The 19,344-nt window shown below is 46.8% G+C and overlaps 1 long non-coding RNA gene across 1 annotated transcript in view; it reads right to left on the bottom strand.

The window, feature by feature from the left end:
• Positions 1 to 19,344, bottom strand: part of LOC144756334 (uncharacterized) — a 251,909-nt gene that overhangs the window by 133,295 nt on the left and 99,270 nt on the right. The window contains exon 3 of the long non-coding RNA XR_013595128.1: positions 7,818 to 7,910. This is a non-coding gene — a long non-coding RNA (uncharacterized LOC144756334). The remainder of the gene's footprint in view (positions 1 to 7,817; positions 7,911 to 19,344) is intronic.

Raw genomic sequence — 19,344 nt, forward strand, 5'->3', positions numbered from 1 at the left:
GAGTGTGGGCTCTAGCTATTACCCCATGTAGCCTGCGCAAATTTAGGACCATATTTCTGTTGGGCAGGAAGCCCGACTGATCAGAGTGAATCAAGCCACTCACCACTTTTACCAGTCTGTTCGACAAAAGCTTGGCCAAAATCTTCGGTTTGGCATTAAGTAAGGATATAGGCCTGTATGAAGCACAATTAGTTTTACCCTTACCCTCCTTATGGACCACCACCACCGATGCCACCCTTTGGTCCCTAGGCAAGATGCCCCTGTCCCGCGACTCAACCTACATGTCTTTCAAGTAGGGAGCTAGTTTATCCGGTCCGAGCTTGTAGAGTTCAATTGGGAGCCCGTTTGGGCCCTGCGCCTTCCCAGAATTCAGGGAACTAATTGCTTGTACAATCTCGTCAGATGTTAGGGCACTATCCATGAAATCCCGATCCTCCAAGGACAGACACAGGAGCTGAATATCTCGGAGTAACAGATGAGAGTCATCCTCTGACCGAGCAGAGACCGCGGTATAAACTGTCTGGAAATGGGCCACAAACCTGTCAACTATATCTTGTGGGTCTGTAAGCGAAGTTCCCTTCTCCGTGAGGAGTTCAGGGACAAGGCGACTGGCCCAGTCCTTTTTATCTAACCACGCAATGAGTTTCCCCGCCTTATCACCCAGGTCATAAAGCCTACCCTGCTGTTCCCTGCCTAGATTCTTGGCCCTATCAATTGCCAATGATTTATAGTCGTGCTGCTTAAGGCTCAGGAGGTGTAATTTGGCCTGCGTCACTCCTAGTGCCAATTCCCCTTCAAGCAAACTAATCTCAGTCTCCAGATCTACTAGCTCCCTGCTCCTTTCTTTCTTTGAGCCCGCTATAAGTGAGAGGGCCTGACCCCTAATAACTGTTTTAAAAGCCTCCCAGAGCGACCCCTCATTATTGAGGAAGTAGTCATCCAACACTTTAATGAGGTCCTTGCGAATTTTGGGATTACGCAAGTACCAAGGATTAATGGGGGCTACCTTGCCGGCCGTACCCCGAGTAATAGTCATTTGGCCCCTAGCCAGGTGTGTGACCTCAGTGATGTAAGATGCTTGTGAAGCAGGGACTAAACAGTAATCAAGTCTGAAAAGACTATTGTGTGCCCCCGGGTGAAATGTGTATTGCTGTTGATCAGGGTGAAGTAGTCTCCAGCCATCGACCAGTCCCAATGCACCCATAAAATCAGGCGATCACTGCATAGCTACCCCATGTCCAGCGGGGGATGTCTGTCAAGAACTCCAGAGACAACTGCATTAAAGTCACCCCCCAATATCAGGAGTCCCTCCGGGAAATTAAGCAAAAGCCTCCCCAAGTCTGCAAATGTGGTGCCCTGCAGCCCCGGTGGAACATAGACCGACAGGAGGGTAATGGTATGGCCTTCCCACGTGCCTGTGACCCCAACGTATCTACCCCTGTCATCCTCCCATACGGAAGCAATTTCCAATGGGAACGCCCTGCGAATCAATATGCCCACTCCTCTGGAGCCTGAAGTGAAACCTGAATGTGCCACTAGCTTGTACCCCATTCTTTGCAGGGCTTTGCATGAGTTCCCCACTAGATGCGTCTCCTGGAGTAGGGCCACGTCTGGCAATTGCCGCTTGAGATACTGAAGGACAACACTTCGCTTAATCTTGTCCCCCAAACCATTTACGTTCCAACTCAAAAACTTGATTTCCCTACCCCCCGTTCATCCACACAGAAATATCGACAATCCTCTGTATGCTGCAAAACCTCTGTCTGCTGCGTAACAATCAAATTCAATGTGTTGATGTCATTAACAAACCACCCAACAGGTGAAACAAACTGTCCTCCCCAACTCCCGCCACCCCGCTGCCCTGCCCACTAGGCTTAGAACTGCCCATTGAAAACTGCAGAGTGCCTGTCGCCCTAAACATTCAAGAGAAAGAACAAAAAAGTAGGGGGATAGAGTCCAGGAGCCCTGGCTAGCACTCAAACGTTCGTAGTAGTTAGTCCGGAGAAACAACAATTAGGCAGTTACCGAGCCCCCACCCCACCAATCAAATCAAGGATATGTCACGCTCTTCCCCCCCACACACCCACCCCCCCACCCCCCATTGCAATACAAAGATTCGAACTGGCCACTTATTCAGGAAGGCTGTGCATCCGCACCGCCGTCTCTCCCCTGTCTACAGGATGGTAGTGAAGGATTGATGTTTGGGCTAACTGGGAACGGAGCTCAGATGCTAAGCGGCCATTCTGGATCACACTTGGCCACACACACCCCACAATAAACATTTAATAATCCATAACAGATCCATTTTATTGGAAAACTTGGAGAGAAAGAGGGTTGATTTGGATCCACCAGTTGTTCTCAAACTCAGAGTTTCTGCCTTTTACCACACTCAAGCACACATTTAATCTTCCAAATTCCTTCATCCATAAATACATTCTACTTAAAAAACTATCTTTGGGACTTATTCACATCTCCCTATCATACCTGCTGTTTCTACCAAATCACAGTCCTCTTTACAACTTCACACCCTGTTACAAACCACACCCAATGCCTCGACTATTTACAAGCACCTATAATGCACTACTAATGACAGACAGAAAACGAAGATTTGAGGAAGCATGGGAAAAAGATTTTGCGTTATGCTGTCCACTCTCACTTTGGAAAGACATTTGGTCCAAATTACGTAAAGCCTCTAGAGCAGATAATACCACACAAACATTATTGTTTTGTCTACAATAGACTTTTATTCACACCAGTCATTCTGTGTAAAAGTTTCTCCACTACTCCTGATATACTATACTAAGGTTTGGTAAAGCGCAACAGCTGCCCCGGCAAAGAGGCGTCCCGGCGCTGAGAAGAGTCACAGAAACCTACCAAGAGGGGGGGAAGGGGGAGAGAAGAACTAACCAGAGGGGAACAATAGGGTTTTGATAGCTTTCCGGAAGGTAGCAAGGCTTTCTAGGGAACGGATGTTGGGGGGCAGAGCATTCCAAAGCTTAGGTCCTAAGACCCTAAAGGAGCGACCTCCAATGCGGCAAAGCTTTATGCGGGGAACGCTCAAGAGATATTGGTTAGAGGAGCGCAGGTCACGACCAGGGACGTAGGGAATGAGGAGATTTTGAAGGAGAGTAGGACTTCCCAGTTTGAAAATTTTGAAGATCATGATGAGGGCTTTGAATTGAATTCTGGAATCAACGGGCAGCCAGTGAAGCTTGCGGATGGTGGCTCTGGCTGAGCATCTGCGGGGAAGGCTGACCAAAGCTTTTGCCGCCGCATTTTGCACGCGTTGGAGTCTAGCAATTTCTCCTTTGTTTGCGCCTAAGAGGAGGACATTCGCGTAGTCCAAGCGAGAAAGGATAGTCGCCTGGACGATCAGCTGGCGGACCTTCGGGTCAAAAAAGCCAAGTATAGAGCTGAGACTTCTTAATAGGCCTATACAAGTGGCAGCCACCTTCTTGGTGTGAGTTTGGTAGCTGAGTGAGGCGTCCATCCAGACTCCTAGATTTTTTACAAGGGACTTAGGGGGGGGAATGGAGCCGAGGGAAGACGGCCACCAGTGCTCATTCCAAAGGCTGATGTTTTTGCCAAGGAGCAGCACCTCTGTTTTTCCCGCATTCAATTGCAGATAGTTATCCGTCATCCATTGCGCCACTGCTGCCAGGCCATTTCTAAACCTGGAGGCCGCGATGGAGGGGCTTTCCGCGAGGGTGATGACCAACTGGGTGTCGTCGGCATACGACACTAGCGTCAGCCCCCATTCTTTGGCCACCGCAGCAAGAGGCTGTACATAAAGGTTGAAGAGGGAAGGGCTCAACGCTGAGCCCTGAGGGACTCCCTGTGCGACTGGGCGGGGTCAGGAAAGAAATGGGGGGGCTGACACCCGGAAGGATCTGTCTTCAAGGAAGGAGCGGAACCAGGACAGAGCTAGGCCAGATACTCTGGTCATCTCCAGACGTTTAAGAAGGATGTCGTGGGATACCGTGTCAAAGGCTGCGCTGAGGTCAAGAAGAATCAGCGCAGCACTCTGACCGGAATCTAAGATCGTCCGGAGATATTCGGAGGTGGCCAGTAGGGCAGACTCCGTACTGTGGCCTGGTCTGAACCCATTTTGGGATGGGTCCAGGGTGCCATTCAGGTCTACATGTTTGGAGAGGACGCCGTTAACGTGGGACTCTGCAATTTTAGACATCCAAGGGAGCAGGGATATGGGTCGGAGGTTTTCCGGCTTAGATGGATCCAGGGTGGGTTTTTTGATTATGGGTGACACCCATGCCTGTTTCCAGGCTGCCGGAACAATAGCGGAGGAGAAGGAGAGGTTGAGAATGTCAGACATGGGAGGCAGGAAGAAATCAAGCGAATCCATAAAATGGATAGGGCTCATAGGGTCCGCAGGGGAGCCTGATTTCACCTTTCTGCAAAGTTTGATTAGATCTTCAGAAGAGATATCAGGGATTTGTGTAAAAGGGGTGAAGTCGGAGGTGGAGTCGGTAGGTTTGATAGGGTAGAGGGGGGTTGAGAGAAAGTTTTGTAGATATTTTGAACTTTCTCTATGAAGTATGTAGCGAGTTCCTCACATTGTTCAGTGGATGCAATATTAGGGGAGGGTGACCTGGTACTCTGAAGTTCTTGGACTAGTTTGAAGATAGTTTTTGCAGGGTTGGGACTCGCATTGATTCTGTCAGCATAAAAAGCTGCACGAGCCATGCGGATAGCTTTGTGATACGATTTTAGTTTCAATATATAGCTGGTTTTGTCCTTACAGTCAAAGTCTTTTCTCCACAGACGCTCTGCTCTTTTACATTCCTTGCGCATGGTTTTGAGGGTGTCATTGTACCAGGGGTTGGAGGGTGTGGTACGTCCTTTGGTCCATTTCGCTGGAATGAGAGTGTCAAGTCCACCCTTAATCCAGTCATTAAAAGCGTTATAGGTCGTATCAATGTCTTGGTTAGCTCCCCGATGGAATTTCCCTAGGGTGTCGTGGAAGTCAGCAGTGGATAATTTGTGCCATGGTCTTTTAAGGCGGCGGGTAGATTCGATTTTGTGCGCTCGTTCAAAGACCAGGATAGTTAGTTTAATGAGGTAGTGGTCCGTCCATCCCATTGGTATGGGCATCTCTGTAGTGGCCTCTTGAATGTTTGTAAGGACCGGGTCCAGAGTATGCCCGGCTAGATGGGTTGGAGCCTGAATAAGGGAATCGAGTTGTAGGGCAGAGAGATCAGCAAGGAGATTTCTAATAGTGGGGTCATCAAGTAAGTCAAAATGAAGGTTGAGGTCGCCCAAGATGGTAAAATTAGCAGATCTGGTCACAAGAGCGGTTACCATCTCAAGAAGGGCTTCGATAAACCTGGAAGCAGGGCCAGGTGGACGATAGATATAGAGGCCAGACAATGTGAAGTGTGGGCTAGTTGCAATTTTGAATCGGGCACATTCACAATCAGGAAGAACTTCTTTAGTAAATGAGCAAGTGAATTGCTTTTTATAAATTACCGCGATGCCACCGCCTCTCGTATCGCGGTTTATAGTTGACATGTGGTAGTCATCTGGGAGCGTGAGGTTGGGAATGGCGGACGCTCCATCCCGCAGCCAGGTTTCGCAGAGGAAGAGAATGTCAGGGTTCTCATCCAATATGAGGGAGTTAACCTCAAGATGGTGTTTGGTGAGCGACCTGACATTAAGTTGAAGAACCGTGAGGGGGGAGGTGGTAGGAGCGTAACGTTTTTCTTGAATGCTACTTGGGCTTGCAGCGTTGAAGTGGCAGGAGTTGCATTGGAGGCTCGTGTGGCCAAGAATGCCTGTCATGTCAACACATCTCTGTCCAGGGTTTAAGGCAAGGAGGAGATCTCTATTGTATCGAAAGGGTACCCGAGGTAAAGTTTGACCAGGGGGACTGGCGAAAGGCGATGTCGTGGCGATGACGGGCGCAGACGAACTTGCCTTAGGCGCGCCCGCTGCGCCCGTCCGCTGCGCGTACGGTACAAGCACATTCTAAATAGGGAGTGCTGATGGCCTGGGGGCGTGGCCTCCGAGTGGGCGTGGCCTCGCGTCTCCCGGCGGGAAAAGTTTGTTTAGGAAGTGTCCGCGACCAGCGTGAAATCGGCTGTGCGGCGTGCTAAAGGACAGAGTCCTGATGTAAACAAACAAGTAAGTGCTATTAAAATCAGCAGTAAGTGACAGATAATAATTTTTAAAATAGACAAACAGAGAGACGCCCGGCTTCCGCCTCAGGAGGGTTCGTACTTCTAGCTGCAGGCGCAGGGATCGGCGCTTTTAAGCAGGATGAAGGGGGCGTGGCCTCCGAGTGGGCGTGGCCTCGCGTCTCCCCGGCGGGAAAAGTTTGTTTAGGAAGTGTCCGCGACCAGCGTGAAATCGGCTGTGCGGCGTGCTAAAGGACAGAGTCCTGATGTAAACAAACAAGTAAGTGCTATTAAAATCAGCAGTAAGTGACAGATAATAATTTTTAAAATAGACAAACAGAGAGACTCCCGGCTTCCGCCTCAGGAGGGTTCGTACTTCTAGCTGCAGGCGCAGGGATCGGCGCTTTTAAGCAGGATGAAGGGGGCGTGGCCTCCGAGTGGGCGTGGCCTCGCGTCTCCCCGGCGGGAAAAGTTTGTTTAGGAAGTGTCCGCGACCAGCGTGAAATCGGCTGTGCGGCGTGCTAAAGGACAGAGTCCTGATGTAAACAAACAAGTAAGTGCTATTAAAATCAGCAGTAAGTGACAGATAATAATTTTTAAAATAGACAAACAGAGAGACTCCCGGCTTCCGCCTCAGGAGGGTTCGAGGGACTTGCTCCTCCACCAATGCCAACCTCTTCCATATGTTTTTCACTGGCCCTCAAGTACACACTTTCTGGAAGCAAATTTGGTTACAAATTAAATTGATTTAGAGTACTAAGTTTCCTTTTTCCTTCACTCATATCTTCTTAGGCAGCCTCTCTTCTATCTGGGATGGAGCTTCACCTAATGTCAAGATTATTGACTTATTATTAGCAATCGCTTTTCAACAAATTACTGTCAATTGGAAAGACTTTTCAAAAAATTCATATAGAGCCTGGTGGTACAATGTTTGCCACAATCATAGATTAGACACTGCCTTTGTATATCCTCCTCAAATGGCTACAAAACATGCTGTCCTGTGGTCACCTATTACAAAATTTATTGATGTCAGCGCCAAAAGATGTTTTTTACCTACACCATCTCAACAGGAGGTTCCCAAACCACCCTAATTCCCTGATTATTCCACAATTACTTCTTTTATTTTCCTTGTTTGCATATATACCTATTCTATGTACATTTATTAGATCTCTTTTTTGTATTATTAGTCCAATTCTTTTACTTTCTAAGCAACACATGTGGATTGTTATGTTGTAAAACTCATTTTATTTATTTTGTATGGTCACCTTGTTTGCTTTTCAATAAAATTACTTGAACTTAAAAAAAAATGTAATTCTACTATAACATATTTTTAAGATTATTCAGTGGCTCAGGCCACAGTCATAGCCACATTTTACTGAGGGACTGATTTAGATCTTGGTGGAACTGCGATGGAGGAAACTTTTTCATCGGTCTTCCCATCCACCGCCCTGTCGGTCCGCCTACCCGATTTAGATGCTGGTTGACAATGGGCGAGAAGACTGGTGCGGTCCCGTCAACTCTGCAAGGACTTCATTCCCTGTCCTACGGTGGTATGGCCTGCAGGAGGCAGAGGCGGGACTCCAGCAAGGATTCCTGATATCAGTATTTGGCTCTGGATTGTTTCGGAGGGAATTCAGGTGAAAATCCCTCCTACTTCGAGTCGGTAGCAAGGTGAAAACTCACCTTTTTTTCAGGGTTCCGAATGCGGTTTTGTCCTCTTCTCCTTCATCCAGGTCCTGTCTGTCCTGCTGCACCTTGACTGTGACCATCCAGTACCTGATTTTGACAGACCAAAAGGTAAGTGCTTGTGGTGTGTGAGTGTATACATTGCATGGTGTGAGTATGTGGGTGGAATGCAAGGCAGAATGTACAAAAATGGTTATAATAGATATCCTACACACACATACATAAACATAAACAACATATATGTGTTTTACATAAGAAAATTACTGTTACTTTTCTATCTCCCAACCACCACGGTAGCCCCCCATCAGTCTTCTACCAACAGGACACCACCAGCCCAGGGTTCATGGAACTGCATCCAGTGATTTAAAAAACTCCTCTGTGACTTAGATCAGTATGTTCTGAAGTTGATAAAGCAACTTGGGGGCACAATCATCTTATAAGGTTGCCATTCCCATCAGAGACAACTGAAGTATGATCCAGTGTCCAGTGTGTCTCTCCTGTAACCGTTTACAACATGACTTAGACTGCATTTTAGGAACTCCCCAGGATCGCCCATAATATAGACCCCCAAATACCGAAAGCCCTCTGGGAACCACAGCACCAGTCACTCCCTCTCCTCTAGAGTCCGGAGCGTCAGCAGGAACATGACCAAATTCTGCGAGTTAATGTGTAGCCCTGAGTAATTACCTATGTATCAAGAATCTCATAGGTTCTAGGGATGGACCGTAGGGGGTCAGTTAAGTACAACAGCATATTGTCCGCGTGGAGGGATATGATGTCCTGCCATTTAGCAAACCATCTCAGCTTTCGGATCTGGGTGTGTGCTCTTCCCCAGAACAGCTAGGGTTCCAAAACTCATAACGCCCTCAGAACAGCTGAGGTTCTAGGGCAAGGGCAAAAAGCGGGTGTCCCTGCCTCGTCCCTTGCCCTATGCCGAATCCATTAGAGAGAGCGCCTCATTCGCCCGCACCCTGGCCATCAGTGACTTGTATAACAGCGTATCTCTACCCAGGTATCCCTGGCCCTGTGTGAACTTTAATTCTCCATCCATGATATTGTGATCACCTGTGGAATCTGCTCCAGCCAGTCCCCAACCTTCTGCAGCCTGAAGGCCTGAAGAAAAATACCAAGAGGCTTTTCCCAGTTGTTTCCCATTCTAGTCTCCTAGTTTTGCTGCATAGCATTTACCCGGATCGGTCCAAGATCTCTGAACCATCAGGAAAAAGGATTTCTCGACTAGTGTGTCCACACAACTAGAGGTTGTGGAAAAGCCAGAATGTGCCAAGGATGTGTAGTGACCTCACTCCAGGAATGAACCTGTGGCGCTGGGAGGGGTAGTAGCTCTGCTGCCTTGATCCAGCTGGGCGTCACCCGTCAAACTATTGCCGAGCCTCTTTAGGTGTAGTGCCAAACTAGATTTTGCCCTTATGCACTTTGCTCAGTTTTGCTGGGTATTGAGTATTACAGATTGCATTTCCTCAATTCCTCAATTCTATCGAAAGACCGCCAACGTGCTTCTACCTCTTGCATGAAGTCAGGGAACACCATGACTGTATGGTTTTCAAAAATAATGGGGCTTTGTAGGCAGGCTATTTACAATACAGCATGCCAGTCTTTAAAGTTTAGAAAGGGGGAAATTATTGGTTGTAGGCATGTGCTCAGTTTCGGCGGGACCTTGGGTATTCTGTGGGCCCATTCCACTGCAAATTGAGGAGGGAGAGATCTTTGGTGTTCACCCTCGTGGATAGGAAGTCCTCATTGAATTACCCAATGTTGGGTCATTCTGCCTTTTCAGGTATCTCCATGAAGCAGACATTGTTGCTATGAGGTCTGCTCTCTGAGTCTTCCGCCCTGGCATGAAGCTGTCTGGTAACTTCTTTAAGGTGGCAAACATCTGAGGTCAGGGTTTTGATTGAACCCAACTGTTCTTTTAGGTTAGCCTCCATTGTGGGTACACGCTCCCCGTTAATAACCATGTCTGCCCAGATCAATGTGATGCCAAACGCCACTGCAGCGATTTTTGTCTCTGGGGCCGCTCGGAGGCCTAAATGTCTTGGAGCAGTTCTTTAAGAGTGGTTCCTTGTTCATTCTCAGCTGCCCCCTCATCATTTGCTATGCTGTACTTTCTGACAACCTTCCATGTGCTACTAAATTCCACCCTTTTTCTCTCACCATGCTTCAGGAGCGGTCTTCTGATGCAGTGGAGAACCGGATGCACAGTTGTGACATTGTTGCCTCGGTGTGTGGCTGGTTTAGGGCACCGGTAAGCTTGGCACTGTGCTCACAGTGGAAGATGTGTCTGACCTCCTGGACTCCTGTGTGTATCCGCCAGCGGGCGTAGTTGCAGGCCTGTCGGTGGAGTGTGTGTTGTAGGGGTGGGCAGAACGCGCACTGATTTACCTAAAACCTTTGAGATTCTGTGGAGGTCAGCAAGTGTTGATGATTTTTAGAGCCGGAAGCTTGTTCCACACTGTAATATCGATGCGAACAGCACCAAGTAGCACGCCAGAGAGCACTGCTTCTTTCTGCCGCTCAAGTAGATTTTCTGCTGGAGTGGCAGCTTTCTCAACACAAATGGTAGTTACCTGTCACAACTGCCCGCATTGAAAAATCTCACCAGGAGACATTCTAGCACTCTAAAATTGCACTTGGGGACGCAAATTCTAGTTTGTGCCAACCAACTTAACTGCAAGCGGACTGCTGAGTGGGTGAAACTACTCGAAGTCCACTGAAGGGGCAGAATTTTTCACCCACCCCTAATGTGTTGCTGCTGTTGCCAATCTCTTAATGGCAGCTGAGGAGGAGTGAAGCACTGTCTGGGTCAGCCATAACTCTGGCACCTTAGGAGGAGCCGGGCATGTCCTCAGCTGGAGTCCCGGAGAGATAGTCATAGCTCGGAGAACCCGGCCGTCATTTGGGACAGCGGCCCGGCAGAGGATCAGACCAATTACAGGAGAGGATGTCAGTTTTCTGAATGCCCACCACACCAGCCGCCTCTCCCCAATTTCCAATTGTATGGGTTATGCATGGTGGGCCGGGGGATGCCAGTTGATTACTGCCATGACTGCGCTGGAGCAGGAGCTTACTTAGTGGGCGCCATGTTGGGTCAGTGCCCTGGAGTATTGATGATGCTGGTAATCATGGTTGTTACAATACTGGTGTTAATGGTATTAGTGGTAATGGTGGTGGTGCAGCTGGTTATGGTTATTGTAAGTTTGGTAGGAACAATGCAGATTTTAGTGGTAACTGTGATGTGGTATTGGTAATGGTGGTACAGGTATCAGCTATCAGGATAATGGTAATCAAGGGAGATTCCTTCAGGTGTCTTAATAATAATAATAATAATAATAAAAGCCTTTTATATAGCGCCTGGTTACACTAGAAAACAGTGTGTCCCCGCGTCTTGAATGCCCACAGGCCGTAGAAGGTTCCTGTATGGTGCACAGGCATGGATGTTGCAGCTGAAGAGCAGGGCAACGAGATCAGGAGCAGCAGGAGTATTCCCGGTTGCAGCCTTACTGCCCAGAGCGAAGTCCAGAGTGCCCAGATGGTTTAGGAAGAAGTGGTGTCGGAAATGTATCTTATCCCACGACGAATCTAGGGACCCACCCTCAGAAATCCCTTACGTACTCTTAGGAAGGGGTTGGGATGATACAGGGGTCCCTCCCTAAGGAGGGGGTGGACAAGGGGGAGGATAGTCCCCGTTTGTATGACGTTACAACGCATACTTTTACAACGCATGCCTTTACAACACATTTTTTACAACGCAACATCCTTCACAACGCATTCCATTACAACGCATGCCATTACAACGAATTGTCTAAAAACTACATTTACAACGCATTGCATTACAACGCATGCTACCTTTACAACGCATACCATTATACACATACCATTACATTGCATGTATGGTAAGTATTGGATAGTATAGGGGTAAAAATTACTATTCTAACTCCAGGGGGTGCAACAGTACGGTAATTGTTGGATAGTGTAGGGGTAAAAATTACTATTCTAACTCCAGGGGGTGCAACAGTAGGGTAAGTTTTGGATAGTGTGATGATATGCGTTGTAATGGTATGCGTTGTAATGACTGCGTTGTAATGACATGTGTTGTAATGGTATGCGTTGCAGTGTCATGCGATGTAATGGTTGCGTTGTAATGGCATGCAATGTAAGGAATCTTGCGTTGTAAAAGTTTTGTTGTAATGGTAGTGCGTTGTAAAAGTTGTGTTGTAAAGGTTGTTTCCCATAGTCCCCTGTCCTTTGTCCTTTGCCAATGGATCCTTGAACTAGTTTGAAGTGGGATAAGCATGGGGAGCACCAAGACTGCCCTGCACGCAGAATATGTGGCACTGGCAAGCACTCCCACCCTGCCCCAATACACCAAATCCTGTCTGGGAGGTGTTCACACCTCCGTGTGACTGGATACCTATTGTTCTGACTTCCCCTGCCTGAGCTTGGCTCAGCAGCAGGAGGGCAGAAGCGTGTCTCGGGCCAGCAGCAGCTCTGGCTGGCTGTCCGGGTCTGGAAGACTTGTACTGGGAGCACCAAGGGCCTCTCAAAGGAGCTTTACGGGGCATGCAGTCATACCCTCACATAGTTTAAGGTGTGGGGGTTTGATTCCAAGATGTTAATATCAAACATGATAGGGTTCATTGCAGCCAGTTTTGAGATGGCTATCATGTAATGACGCAGTGCCCCTATATATGTCATATGTCTGTCTCACAACCCAGGATAATGGGCTCCATGGGCTGTATCGTTGTCCTGCTCATGCAGGGGCACCCGCCCTCTTAGAACCAAGTACCCTGCCTTCAGGATTGTAAGGCCTGCCTTAATGGTGACTTATAGGTTTTAAGTGTAGTAACACTAGATAGCACCAGCTTACGCAGGCTGCAATGGCAGGCCTGTAGTTGAACATTAAGTGGTCTACCATGGTTGGCATAATGCATGCTTCAGCCCAAGGGGGACCCCTGGTGTACCTCTCCCCTGGGTACCTTAATACCATATACTAGGGACTGATAAGTCCTTACCATACCAATTTAGGGGAGAAAGCACAGATACTGGGGTCCTGATTAGCAGGATCCCAGTCAGACAAGTCAGAAACAGCAATACATCAATCAAAAAGTAGGGGCAACCATGCAGAAGAATCCTACCTTTCCGACACACTGGCGCTCTGAGTTGTCCACAACAACTACTTGGTGGAATGCCCTGGTGACTACTTGCTCCTCAGAGACCAGGTGACACCGGCCTGAGGTCAAACTGGCTCCAGTATCTCTGAGAGCCTCTGCCCTTCTCCCATTGATGGTTACCCATGCGCTTTCCTTCTTAGTGTTTGCAGGCACTTGTTTTCCTCGGACCATCTCACTGTCCCCTATTGAGACAAGGGCCATTTCTGTGGGATCCCCACCCTCCTCTGGGTACCCCTCTTCCCCAAGTGCTATTCTAGCCAACAACTTGGACTGCCCACCGGTGGGTGGCTTTGCTTTTTTGGGGCACTTTGGATCCCCCTTCAATTGACCCACCTGCTCAAAGGCATAGCACTTGCGGGCAATGTTCCCTCAAATTTTTTTCCTCTGTGTGCGGCAGTGTAGGGTCTCTGTGCGCTTCAGCTGTGGCTGTGTGCGCCTGCAACCACACCGCGCATGTGTGCAGCGCCAAATATCTCTACAAATGTTTCCTTAAAACCCTAGCAGCCCAGCTCTGTTAAGAAGAGACATTTTATTCCTCTGTCTGACTTAACATTTGCTATACATTGATTTACACACGATGATTCAGTGTCTCTGTGTAATGTGTATGCGATGTAAAGTGCTTAACACCTTACACGGGTGTGAGTGGCGCTATTAAACAACATAAATATGAAAGAGAGAGGGGTTTTGGAGATTTGAGGGACCCTGTTAAAGGTTGGTAATGAGAGTATCCGAGGCTGAGGTGGTCATTGGGGTGCCAACAAACATTGTCACATCAGGCACTGCCAGCACTAAAGCCGGCCCTGTTCAAATGGCACTAATAATTAGTGAAATTATGAAAACATCCCACAATGCAATTTGAAACCTTGGCAGCTATGTTGCTGCATTTCTTTTTTTAATAGGGTTGGGCTGTGGGATGATTGTATGCATTTGTTAAGGTTTTCGTGTTAATTGCAGCTCATGATGGGTGCTGCGATTAACATGAAAACTTTAACAAATGCACAGGGACATCTTAAGGATTTTGATTGTCAGGGCCAAACTTATTTCCGGGGCCCCTGATTTGAACAGCTTTGGATTTATCATCCTATTTCAGCTTTTTCATGTCCTTTTTGGCCAGGTCACCGACACTGCAGAGACACACTGGTCCAAATTCTAAATGTGCTTCCATGTAATATTCAGGGATAGTTGGATGTGCTTTCAATATTGTAACATAGCCTGAAGGAAAAGGAGAGGAGACTAGTGGGAAAGAGGATTTAGTGGCAGAGAAAGGGGGAGAGAGGAACAAAGTAGAAAAAAAGTCAGGTCGCAAAGATGAGAAATGGGGAAGGGGTAATGGAGAAATTGGTAAGAGAGGGACGGAAAGAAAGGCAGCCAGAGGCTTTGGAGAACTGGGAGGAAGAACGGAGAATGGAAAACTGGTAAGAGAGAAAGCAAAGAACAGTAGTGAGAGGGAAATGGAGACAAGAATGGGATGGGGAGAAGGGGAAAGTGGGTAAACGTGGAGCGGGACTGATATGAGGAAGAAGAAAAAGAAGAGGAGACAGCGAGAGCAGCTGGGAAGTGGAAGAAAAAAGGACAAAAGATATGTCAGAGACAACAGCAAGTGTGGTATGGCAATGCTTCAGAAGTAGCGTCTCTGCATATCGACGTTGGGGTGTTCTATAAGGAGCCTTTTTCGCCATCTTGTCATTTCTAAAGGCTTGCTCTGTGTAACCGTGCTCACCTGAACAAACTAAGAAGGGTGGAAGGTTGGTTAGGCCTTGCCAAGATTTTTAATCTTGCCAAGATGCAGGTCTGAGCAGATGGCAGCTGCAAGTGTGAAAATGACTGATCCATCGGTCGGGAGTATTCTCTTCACTAACACTTGCTTCCCGTCTCTTTTTGAAACTCAGGGGCAGCAACATTGTCGTGGTGCCACCAGGGCTTTAAGTGGAAGCTTTTTGAATACTATGTGAAAGCCATAGTTGCAACTAACAACCACCGACAAAGCCAATAGTCCGACTTGTTATAGGTATGATGTTACTTGGTGTATCATATATCTGGATGCAATGACAGAAACAGGAAAATACAAGTTGGGGGGCACACTATGGAAGCACAGAAAATGTAAAAAGTCACACAATCACCCCGCACCCCACCTCTATTAAAAAGAGAAATACAGCAAGTCTACAAACACGGACCTCTGCTTTACACACCATGTTTGTAGAGTTGCTGCATTTCTTTTCTTAATAAAGCGCAGCTGCAGGGTGATTGTGTGCCTTTGTTAAAGTTTTCGGGTTAATCGTAGTGCCCGTCTTAAGCTGCAATTAACAAGACACCTTTCAGATGAAGTGAAACGGGATGACTAGCAGTGGGCAGTGCGCTTAGAGGCTTTTATAGGTGAGAAAAATGATCACTGAACAGCTATCCAACTTTCAAATCCTTGAAAAAATACAAACTTAGACCAACATAACAACGCGGACAAGAAATCTGTGAAGACCTGCACCATCACTGCACTGGTACATCACCTAGTCCCGTGGAATGCTCAGGTCACAGATCATCATGCATAAAAAAACACACTCATTTAGATGTAGATGTAAGTTTCTCAAGACAATAATAGAACAATAATTAAGACCCTAAACAAGACTCTGCTCCACCACTGCTCAAGACTACTGTTACCATCATCAGTGTCTCACTGGGTTTAAGGTTCATCTAGTCTATTCTTCAGACTGGCCATAATGAGCACCTACAATACAAAAATAGAGAAAAACCACCACAAACATTTCCCCTTTCTTCCTTCCTCTGACCCCATTAAACCTGGAAAGAATAAGTACCCTAAAATTTTAAAAATATTTAGAAGCAAGCCAACTGTTGAATTCCTATCAGTCACTTTTCTGTCCCAACCACAGTACGGAAGCTGCACTTCTAGATGTATGGCAAGCTCCTATCACAAGACAGTCTGCTTAACCTGATGAATTTCAGAGCTGAGTTTTGTACAGAAGATCACCCCCTTATGCCCTAATATAAGCAAGTACAAAAATGCTAATCTCATTAACAGTCAAACTGCTTCTTGTTAAAATGTCACAATTTGTCAAAAGGGGTTGTTAAAACTGTACTACCAATGTGACCACAGCAGACACTCAAGCAAGTCTCTGTCATTGGCAGTCTAATCACAACTAGAAAGATGGCTGGAGAGTTTAGCTGCTTTCAAATTCAGATGGATTTAATTTATACCAGCCATTGTTACTGCGTATTTATCTGATGCAACTAGCAACCAATTACAAAGTCAACAGTCCGACTTGTAGGTATGATCAGGGTTTTAAGAGGGCAGGGTCTCACCGGTGCTGAGCACTGGCAGTTTTTTAAAGGGGGCCTCGAAACAGTTTTTATGCCCTGGCACAGGCAGTCCGTTTTTTACCAGACTGCAGTGACTGCAGGCACATCAATGTGCGCCTGCTCACACTGCTCACTGAGCCTTGTAGATAGGGTGACCAGGAGTCCCGGATTTATCTAGACCGTCCCGGGTTTTCAGCAGTTGTCCCGGCAGATTTCGGGAAAAGTGTCTCATGTCCCGGTTTTTTGAGAGGGTGAACTAAAAACAGTGAGAGGCATGTTTTTTGGTGTTCCAAAGCAGGGCTAGTAAGCAACTGTTATAAGTAAGCAGTTTAATTAACAGGCATGATGCTAGTTTTAAAAATTACAGTTTATTTATTTGCTTGGTGCCTGTTCTGTGTTTCTATGAGGATGAGGACTGTTATTATTTGCCACTTTATTGATATAAATATGTGGTCCTTCCTCTATTTTTTCGAAATGTCCCGTTTTTTGGGCCGCACACCCTAGTCACCCTACTTGTAGGGGATGGGAAATCCTTTAAAGAGAGTCATTTTCTCTCTGGATTTTCCCTTCTCTATTTGAAACTCCGGAGCAGCAACATTGTTGTGGTGCCACCAGGGCTTTAAGTTGAAGCCTTGTCAATATTACACACAAGCCATAGTTGCTGCTTATTTATCTTATCCAACTAACAACCATTGACAAAGCCAATAGTCCTGACTTGTAGGTATGATGTTACTTGTTGTATCATATATCTGGATGCAATGACAGAAACAGCAAAATACAAGTCGGGCGGTACACTATGCAAAGTACAGATTTTTAGCTTATGTGGCTTAAGCCAATGCTTTAATTACACTGGCCACGCACCTTTGCGAGACCATCATGTTTTTTCATCCCACTTAAAGCCCTGAGTATGATGTTACTTGTTGTATCATATATCTGGAAGCAATGACAGAAACAGTAAAATAAAAGTAGGGTGGCCCACTATGCCAAGCACAGAAAGGTGTAAATCACCACACAGCTACGCACTATTAAGTAGAGAAATTCAGCAAGTCTACAAACACGACGTGTGCTTTTCACGCCGTGTTTGTAGAGTTGCTGCATTTCTTTTCTTAACGGAGCTGGGCTGGGGGGTGATTGTGGGGCTTTGTTAAAGATTTCAGGTCAATCACAGCACCCATCTGGAGCTGTAATTAACCTGAAAACTTTAACAAAGTCACACAATCACCCCGCAGCTAAGTTCTGTTAAGAAGAGCAATGCAGCAACTCTACAAACACAACGTGTACTTTTCACGTCGTGTTTGTAGAGTTGCTGCATTTCTTTTCTTAACAGAGCTGGGCTGCGGGGGAATTGTGGGGCTTTGTTAAAGATTTCAGGTTAATCACAGCACCCGCTTGGAGCTGTAATTACCCTGAAAACTTTAACAAAGTCACACAATCACCCAGCAGCCCTGCAAGCTCAGCAAGTTTACAAACACAACGTGTGCTTTTCATGCCCTGTTTGTAGACTTGCTGAATTTCTTTTCATAATGGAGCGCAGCTGCATGGTGAGGGGCATATTGTGTGCTTTTGTTTAAAGTATTCATGATAATTGCAGCTCGTGACGGCGCTGCAATTAACATTAATACTTTAAACAAAAGCACACATTAGGCACCGCAGCAGGGCTCTACAATAAAGAAACACCTGGTTTAAAGAAACACCCGGTTTTTGATTGATGTGCTGTGTGTGCGTGTGCGCTCCACACACAGCACTGCATGCCTCATGCCACAGAGGTGCGCGCGCCCATGCACGCACGTTATTGGGAACAGTGCTTGCGGGAACTGGTTTCTGCAGGCTTTCCTGAAGAGACTCCTGGTTTCTTATCTCCTGGGGGATGGGAACCGTTACCCTGGGTACTGGTTGGAGGCCCTTTAGAGAACTCCTGTGATTTACCCTCCCCCCCCCCCAATCTTCTGCAGGGGACCCTGCACAACTTTGGCGGAATCTCCCCCATACACCTTCTTGTGGACCCTGGTACTCACCCAGCGGTCCACCTACATAGCAAGCTTCCTGGGGTCAGTCAGCTTACTATCAGTCAAGTTCGAGGGCAGCTCTACATAACATAGACTAGACAAGTGCTCCCACACAAATTGTGGAGCGTCTGAAAATCTGTCACATTACTGCCCTTCACTCAACCATCCAGTGACTTACATAAAGAATCAACAATACTAACGCAAGGGGGTCGGAGGGAGAGTTTAACGACTACAATGCTACATCCCTCAAGACTTATTGAAAACCAACTGATAAGTAGCATTTAGTCGAAACCTCAGAAGAGGAATGAATGAATGTGTGTGAGCTAATAGCGAAATCGTTCAATGGGCACCCTAAATTTGTTAGTAGTGTTCCCATCAGAGTTCCATCCTGTACCGCCCTACATCATTTGGGAATGTAACTGGTAGCACACAGGGAGTGACCCAATGCACGATTTGGCACAACGTTGCCCTGTTGGAATTCAATAACCCAATGTAGTTAATTATATGGTAGGTATCAGGAGGTAACTAATAAGCAGTGCTAAATAGTGTAATAAACAAAATACATCAGAAAAAAGTGGTGTAGCTAAAAAAGGGGTAAAGGAAGGAAAAAATATTTAATGGAAACCTTCCGTTCCCGCTATTTAAAAACAGTGAAAAAGGTAGTGTCAACAAATAACTACCTTGACAGTTGTAATGGTCATGGTCGACATGTTTCTGCAGTTTTACCTTGGGCCCATAGGTCACCTACTGCTTCATCAGGACCTTCAATGCTACTGCTTAGTATAGTGCATGAACTAAAAAAGGGGAGTGAAAAATAAATATCACCTTAAGTTCTCCCAAATTTCAGGAGAATGTCGCCCCACCTCACCCGGCATTAGCGCAGGTATAACGGAGCCCCGCTCTCTCCGTCGGTACTCCAGACGTCCATCTTTTTAGTTCATGCACTATACTAAGCAGTGGAGCTCTGCTTTTTTTAATACTTTATAGTATTAGCGAGCCGCAATTACTGTTTGCACGCAT

Source organism: Lissotriton helveticus, chromosome 5_1, assembly GCF_964261635.1.
Source record: "Lissotriton helveticus chromosome 5_1, aLisHel1.1, whole genome shotgun sequence".
NCBI classification, from domain to species: domain Eukaryota; kingdom Metazoa; phylum Chordata; class Amphibia; order Caudata; family Salamandridae; genus Lissotriton; species Lissotriton helveticus.